Here is a 7,892-nt window from a genome sequence, read left to right as displayed (position 1 = left end):
GAGTGTAGAAAACCGTAAAACAGTTCTTGAGGACCTAATTGTTAACTCTTAACAGGCAAAGGTTCCTTCAGTCCTATGAGAAATATTTTAGAATTGAACTAAAGTGTGTTTCCGATACAGGAGCATATGTCTGTCAGGGCCTGTTGGAGAGGCCCTGCATGAGAACCCCTGGCTGCAGTTCCACATCCCCCTGAAAGTAAATAGAGCCATAAGCACGGAGCTAAGGACACTGCTCCAGGAGATGCTGGCTGTCGATCCTGACCAGCGACCAGAAGCCATCCAGCAGAAGAAGCAAGTCAGGCAAGCCATGGCACGAGAGAAAACATCTTTGTAGTGACTGATAGCAAGATGTCCGTGACCAAGGGCAATTCGTCTGAGTAAAGTCTGATTTCATTTTTATGTCCCGAAAGGCCACTGCCTTTGTGCTGTAGATTTCTGATTTAGACGGGCATTTCTATGGACAACTTTGACTTTTCTGTGGGTCCAATGAAAATAAGTTTTTTAACTTATTCTTTGTTACAGTTTTCGAAAGTTTAAAGACATTCACTGAGTTGACGATAAAGGAAAAGTTTCATCTTTCACCTCTTGGAAGGTAGGCCGGTCAGAGGTACAATATATGTCTTCATGTCTTCATCCTCCATGTTTGTAACTACAGGTTTCACAGTGTTGAGCTAAGACACAAAAACACCTAAAATTGGCAGTTCCAAATGTATCAAACGTATAAACCTGGGCTGAAAAAGTGTGTACAGTATATACTCTGTGTAGGTCTGATAAAAGTATTCGAGTCAAAGTGTCATATGGATACAAATTCTCATGATTTTGTATTGTGTGTTTTTTCTCTGTTCTGCTTTATTGAAAGAAATCAGATGCTCTTCCTGAAACTTACCTTAGCTGATTCTTCAGCTAAACCAGACAGACTTCTGAAATTCTCAAATATTATCAAATCTTGTTGGTGCAGAGGTGGTGGAGCCCATTACCAACAGACTCACAGCTGAAATTGCTGTGAAAAGGTCTTCTACCAAATATTAACATGTGGGTGAAAATGTATACAATTGTAATATTTCCTTTTTTCCCATTGAAATTATAACATATGTGGTGTGAGAAAGAGGTCCTCATTTAATTGCATGAAACTCTGGCACTGGCGCAACAAACTGAACAAAGTTCAAGGGGGTATACGCTTTCTGTAGACACTTTATTTCCTCTTTTTCCATACTCTAAGAAATGATTTGGGAAACCTGTGGGACACTGGAGGTCATTATACATGAGCCTCTTTCTGCACCTTTTAAGCCATTGAAACCTAGTTGCCTTGTTACAAGGTCTAATATTACAGTAGGTGTGGTTTCCGTCTCCTAATTTCTGAGAATGATCAAATTGGGGAATAAGTTGTAGGGAATACCACTCTTGCACTTCTAAGAAAAGACTATCTCAAATGAAACTCGCTATAGAAAGACATCTTGTTGAAAAATTCTTTATTTTTTGTCATTTCTAAAGAAAAAACATTCATCAAGTCCTTCACAAATGTTTTGTTTGTGACTTTCTCTGTTGTTCCCTTTCACACTCAACTGAACTATGTGTTATGTCTTGTAAACGTAATCAAACATTTCACTTAGGTGTGTGGGTTAACACAAACCCATATTGTATGAAACATTCAGTTTTTCATTCACGTTTTTTCTAACAATTGCATCCATGCTAGGACTACAGTAAACAACACTTTTTACTAAAGTAAATGAAATTGTTCATTAAACAAGACACATTGTTTTAAATGTATGCAATACGACGACACTAAAAACAACACTGAAACTTTTCATTGAAATACTGGACGAGATTGTTCATATTCAATGGATTTCTCCTGGTGCTTTTTTTCATCAGTCTTTTCATATTCTTGTTCTCTACTCAGGTGTCTCCTGTTCCTTTGGTGATGTCTGCTGTACACACATGGTATCATACACTTGAGCAAAGTGTGATACCACCGTTTGTTCTTCTCCTAAAATAAAGATGAACATTGACAAAAGTCAGAAGCACTCTTTTCTTTGACAGACGAACAAAACAATGCAAAAATAACCATACTCTCTGTTCCTTACTCATTTCTACCTACCTGTTTGACCACTTTGTCTGCTTCAGTCAGGACAGGGTGCTGGGGCTGACTCTGAGCAATCTGAGAAGAGCTCTCTGTGATCTTCTCCCCTACAGTGGCTACATTGTACTCTGTTTGAAATCCAGGTATCGCCTCCGGTAAGTTCCTCGGTCCTTTTTGGGACTTGAAAGGGTAGAATCATTTTGTGACTACATTTCCTTGTCATGCACTGATATGTTCTGGTTTGTGTTCGATTACTGCAGGCGTTCAAGTACTTTCTTTTTGTTCTAGATTGGCAGTGTTTGAGATGGTAGGAACTTGTCATATTCTCAACTCTGAATGCTCTGTAAACATACTATTTTAGCAATTCTTAGAAATCTGAAAGCAGTGTTACCTGTATCATTTTTTGTCTTGGTAGTAGTATTGCAGCTCCAACATCAGCACTTAAATAATGGTTTGTGATGTTACTTGTCCTTGGAGTTAGTATACTCCTGAGAAGTCAAGAGAAATCTTACGTAAGCATTAATTATGTTTCACTTTTGAAAGCAAAGTACGTGTCAAGTACTTTGAAGGCATTTGTTGATACTTTTAAGCACTTTCGTTGATTATTATTATCCTTCAATTAGTTATTACAAGTCCAACATTCTCTACATGATCTCACTCCATATTCAGAATGTGGGAATACAATTGTTTTAAGGAAATGCCACTGAATAGATAGTAGCTGCACTCTACAAAGATGAATTTGCTAATTAATCAGTCAGGGACAGAGCTTATACTTCAGTAGTCTTAGATCATGTAATGATGATTATTGTACTTTATAACTAGCAAAATCCCCATATCCTGTTCATTGCCCCTTTTTCAGTCATGTGGATTGACTTATCCCTGAAGAGGTTAATTCTCACCTTGACATCTCATAGAACAACTGAATCTTTACCAAGGGTGAATGTGTCTTTCCTCTTAATGTCTAAAAGAAAAGGTTAAAATTCATTGAAGCAAAATGCAACAACCCAAAATGTTGGGGAGGTCGTTTCCACAGTTATTTCATATGACAGTGCTTGGAGTGAAACTACATGACCATGGTGAAGAAGAAAAAACACTTTACCTTGTTCCTCCTGACTGATGTCCTTATGCGTGTTTTGCACAGTTGAGCGTTTTGTGTCTTGTCGTCTGTGTAGGCAACAGCCCTCTTCCCTGGGATAGAACTAGATGATATTTAGACACGTTAATTTGACTTCTCCATTGCTCAAATTGATGTGGATAGGATTATAATGCTCTGTTTTGTGGGCTTCCCAAGAAAACAATAAATCCCTTACTACTTGTTCGAAATGCAGTAGCACAGATCCTAATAAATACAAGAAAGAGAATATCATTCCTGTTTTGAAAAAGCTTCACTGGTCACCTGTATTATCTAGGATAAATTTGAAAGTTATTTTACTTGTTTTTAAAGCTTTAAGCGACCTAGCACGTCTGTACCTTACTGAATGTCTGTCTTCCTATGTTCCTATACGTGACCTGAGATCTGCACATACTGGCCTACTGCAAATACCACATGTGAAATGCAGAAAGAGTGGAGAGGCTGCTTTTTGTTTTTATGCTTCTAAATTATGAAACTCACTTCCACTTTTTATGAGGCAGTCAAGCTCGGTACATTGTTTTAAAAAACATTTGAAAATGTTGCTTTTAGTTAAAGTGGTTCTTTGTTCTTTCTGTTTCTTTTTTTAGTTCTCTTTAATTGTTCTTATTTTGTTACGACTTTCCTAATTTTTATTTATTTAATTGACATGAATGTTGCTTTACTGTATTGCTGTATTTTCTTTTACAACTGAAAGTATATCTCTCAATTTTAATATTTTATTTTTACGCTTGGTTTTTAAAGCACCAAAGCACTATTTGTATGAAAGGTGCTCTATAAATAAAGTTTATTATTATTATTTTTAATATTATTATTATACTTTGTTACATTTTTGGTTAGGACAAAGATTCTAGTAGAGGTGGCCTCTTTTACCCCGTTCCAAAAAATTGGAAAACTACCTTCAGAATACACTGACAATGACCATCTACTGTCTCCTCTAACTGTGTATTGTCATCATACATATCTTGTGTATTATTTATTGTAGTTGGTTTTGTCATTGTGTAAAGAAGCCACCTTTCAAGGCACTATATAAAATAATGTTTGTTATTATTATTTATATTTTTCATCGTCAAATCTGGCAAAGAGTCTTAAGAGAATATCAAAGAACACGTTGCTCTTACCTTTCCATTCCAAGAAATGCCCTCAGCTCGGATTGCAGAGATTGACCTCTCTGTCTCAAATTCTGAGAAACATAGACTCGATTGAAAAATGACCATTTCCTAAGATTCACATAACATCACCAGTCAACATTTGCCACTTGACATCAATAGAAACCATAGAGTACATGACATTTCCAATCAGTTTTCTTTCAAGGTACAATACCAATCGCCTTGCCAGAAGAGTTATACTGCGGTAGATAAATATTACAAATGTCAGATGCACGCAGAGTTGTTTGGATTACTATGAAAAGATTGGCAAATATATTTATGTTCATTATATTTCTTGGAGTGACAGAGCTAAAGAGAAAAAAATTCTTACCTTTATCTCTGCAGACAGGATCGCAAGGGATTCCCTTATACTGGGTTCCTATATAACAAATAATACATTATTCAAAAAACATGATATTTCTCTGTCCATTGGCAGCATGATTGTTTATCATTACAGTTTTAGTTAGCTTTAATTTTGTAAACCCCAAGTAAACATAGTTTGTGCCTTTCTCTGAACTTTTTGGCATTTCAATTCAGTTGTTTGTAAGCTTATTTTACAGTTGCTAGGTTGATGAAGTTCCTGAACTGTGCAGTATTTCTTTTGGGTTTGGTGCGAATCATATTCTAGCAGTTGGGGGAAAAAAGCACAGGTGCCATCCCACCATTAAACCCTGAAACTTACCTTAGCCGATTCTTCAACTAAACCAGACATGTTAACTAAGTGTTACAGTATGTTTCAAAGTGTGTATTTTAGCAAACACAACTGAAGTTCTGTTGTCTCCTTGGAGACGCCTGGAACTGGTGTGATGCTGGTTCTATGACATCATTCGTTCTAAATGTAAATGCAGGTATTGGCACAACATAGTAAATTGATGTAAAGTTATGGATCCATTTATGATTTTCACTCAGTTTGAAAGAGTTCCTGTCGTGAGGTTAAACTTTGTGTTACGGAGGGTTAACTGGGGTTCTGGCTACTAGTTAGGCTTGGTCATCCAGTCATCTGGTTCATGAAATAGGAAGCTAAGAGATCTGTGTTTTAGTTTTACTGTTTGTTTTTGTTCCATAGAATAAGAAATGTTTCATTAAAATTAGTAATAGAGTAGCTGTTTCTCTAAACAGTGTGTGTCAGTTTGCACTGCAGGTGTGCCAGGTAGAGACCATTTAAGAACCCAAAAATATGCTGTCATTTACTGCCGTGGCTAATTTCTGTTAACCTTGTCTCTCACTCACTTTGATGAGCAAAATGTTCATACATAAAGCATACATTTCTGATTGGTCAGAAGAAGCTTCTTAACATATAAGGTATAAAGAAAGTCAGAAAGTTAGGCACTTAGGTCAGCCTTAGGCAGTTAACCAAGACCATAATCCGATAAGAAGCTATTCCCTTTCATGTTGCTAAATCACATGTAGGATACATGAGTTACACCTCCACTTAAGAGACCTTAAAGAGACCTTGGCCAGCCAGGAGTGTAGAAAACCGTAAAACAGTTCTTGAGGACCTAATTGTTAACTCTTAACAGGCAAAGGTTCCTTCAGTCCTATGAGAAATATTTTAGAATTGAACTAAAGTGTGTTTCCGATACAGGAGCATATGTCTGTCAGGGCCTGTTGGAGAGGCCCTGCATGAGAACCCCTGGCTGCAGTTCCACATCCCCCTGAAAGTAAATAGAGCCATAAGCACGGAGCTAAGGACACTGCTCCAGGAGATGCTGGCTGTCGATCCTGACCAGCGACCAGAAGCCATCCAGCAGAAGAAGCAAGTCAGGCAAGCCATGGCACGAGAGAAAACATCTTTGTAGTGACTGATAGCAAGATGTCCGTGACCAAGGGCAATTCGTCTGAGTAAAGTCTGATTTCATTTTTATGTCCCGAAAGGCCACTGCCTTTGTGCTGTAGATTTCTGATTTAGACGGGCATTTCTATGGACAACTTTGACTTTTCTGTGGGTCCAATGAAAATAAGTTTTTTAACTTATTCTTTGTTACAGTTTTCGAAAGTTTAAAGACATTCACTGAGTTGACGATAAAGGAAAAGTTTCATCTTTCACCTCTTGGAAGGTAGGCCGGTCAGAGGTACAATATATGTCTTCATGTCTTCATCCTCCATGTTTGTAACTACAGGTTTCACAGTGTTGAGCTAAGACACAAAAACACCTAAAATTGGCAGTTCCAAATGTATCAAACGTATAAACCTGGGCTGAAAAAGTGTGTACAGTATATACTCTGTGTAGGTCTGATAAAAGTATTCGAGTCAAAGTGTCATATGGATACAAATTCTCATGATTTTGTATTGTGTGTTTTTTCTCTGTTCTGCTTTATTGAAAGAAATCAGATGCTCTTCCTGAAACTTACCTTAGCTGATTCTTCAGCTAAACCAGACAGACTTCTGAAATTCTCAAATATTATCAAATCTTGTTGGTGCAGAGGTGGTGGAGCCCATTACCAACAGACTCACAGCTGAAATTGCTGTGAAAAGGTCTTCTACCAAATATTAACATGTGGGTGAAAATGTATACAATTGTAATATTTCCTTTTTTCCCATTGAAATTATAACATATGTGGTGTGAGAAAGAGGTCCTCATTTAATTGCATGAAACTCTGGCACTGGCGCAACAAACTGAACAAAGTTCAAGGGGGTATACGCTTTCTGTAGACACTTTATTTCCTCTTTTTCCATACTCTAAGAAATGATTTGGGAAACCTGTGGGACACTGGAGGTCATTATACATGAGCCTCTTTCTGCACCTTTTAAGCCATTGAAACCTAGTTGCCTTGTTACAAGGTCTAATATTACAGTAGGTGTGGTTTCCGTCTCCTAATTTCTGAGAATGATCAAATTGGGGAATAAGTTGTAGGGAATACCACTCTTGCACTTCTAAGAAAAGACTATCTCAAATGAAACTCGCTATAGAAAGACATCTTGTTGAAAAATTCTTTATTTTTTGTCATTTCTAAAGAAAAAACATTCATCAAGTCCTTCACAAATGTTTTGTTTGTGACTTTCTCTGTTGTTCCCTTTCACACTCAACTGAACTATGTGTTATGTCTTGTAAACGTAATCAAACATTTCACTTAGGTGTGTGGGTTAACACAAACCCATATTGTATGAAACATTCAGTTTTTCATTCACGTTTTTTCTAACAATTGCATCCATGCTAGGACTACAGTAAACAACACTTTTTACTAAAGTAAATGAAATTGTTCATTAAACAAGACACATTGTTTTAAATGTATGCAATACGACGACACTAAAAACAACACTGAAACTTTTCATTGAAATACTGGACGAGATTGTTCATATTCAATGGATTTCTCCTGGTGCTTTTTTTCATCAGTCTTTTCATATTCTTGTTCTCTACTCAGGTGTCTCCTGTTCCTTTGGTGATGTCTGCTGTACACACATGGTATCATACACTTGAGCAAAGTGTGATACCACCGTTTGTTCTTCTCCTAAAATAAAGATGAACATTGACAAAAGTCAGAAGCACTCTTTTCTTTGACAGACGAACAAAACAATGCAAAAATAACCATACTCTCTG

This window comes from Lepisosteus oculatus, chromosome 18, assembly GCF_040954835.1.
Source record: "Lepisosteus oculatus isolate fLepOcu1 chromosome 18, fLepOcu1.hap2, whole genome shotgun sequence".
NCBI lineage: Eukaryota > Metazoa > Chordata > Actinopteri > Semionotiformes > Lepisosteidae > Lepisosteus > Lepisosteus oculatus.
The sequence above is the reverse complement of the archived record's forward strand: the minus strand, read 5'-3'. Positions refer to the sequence as shown.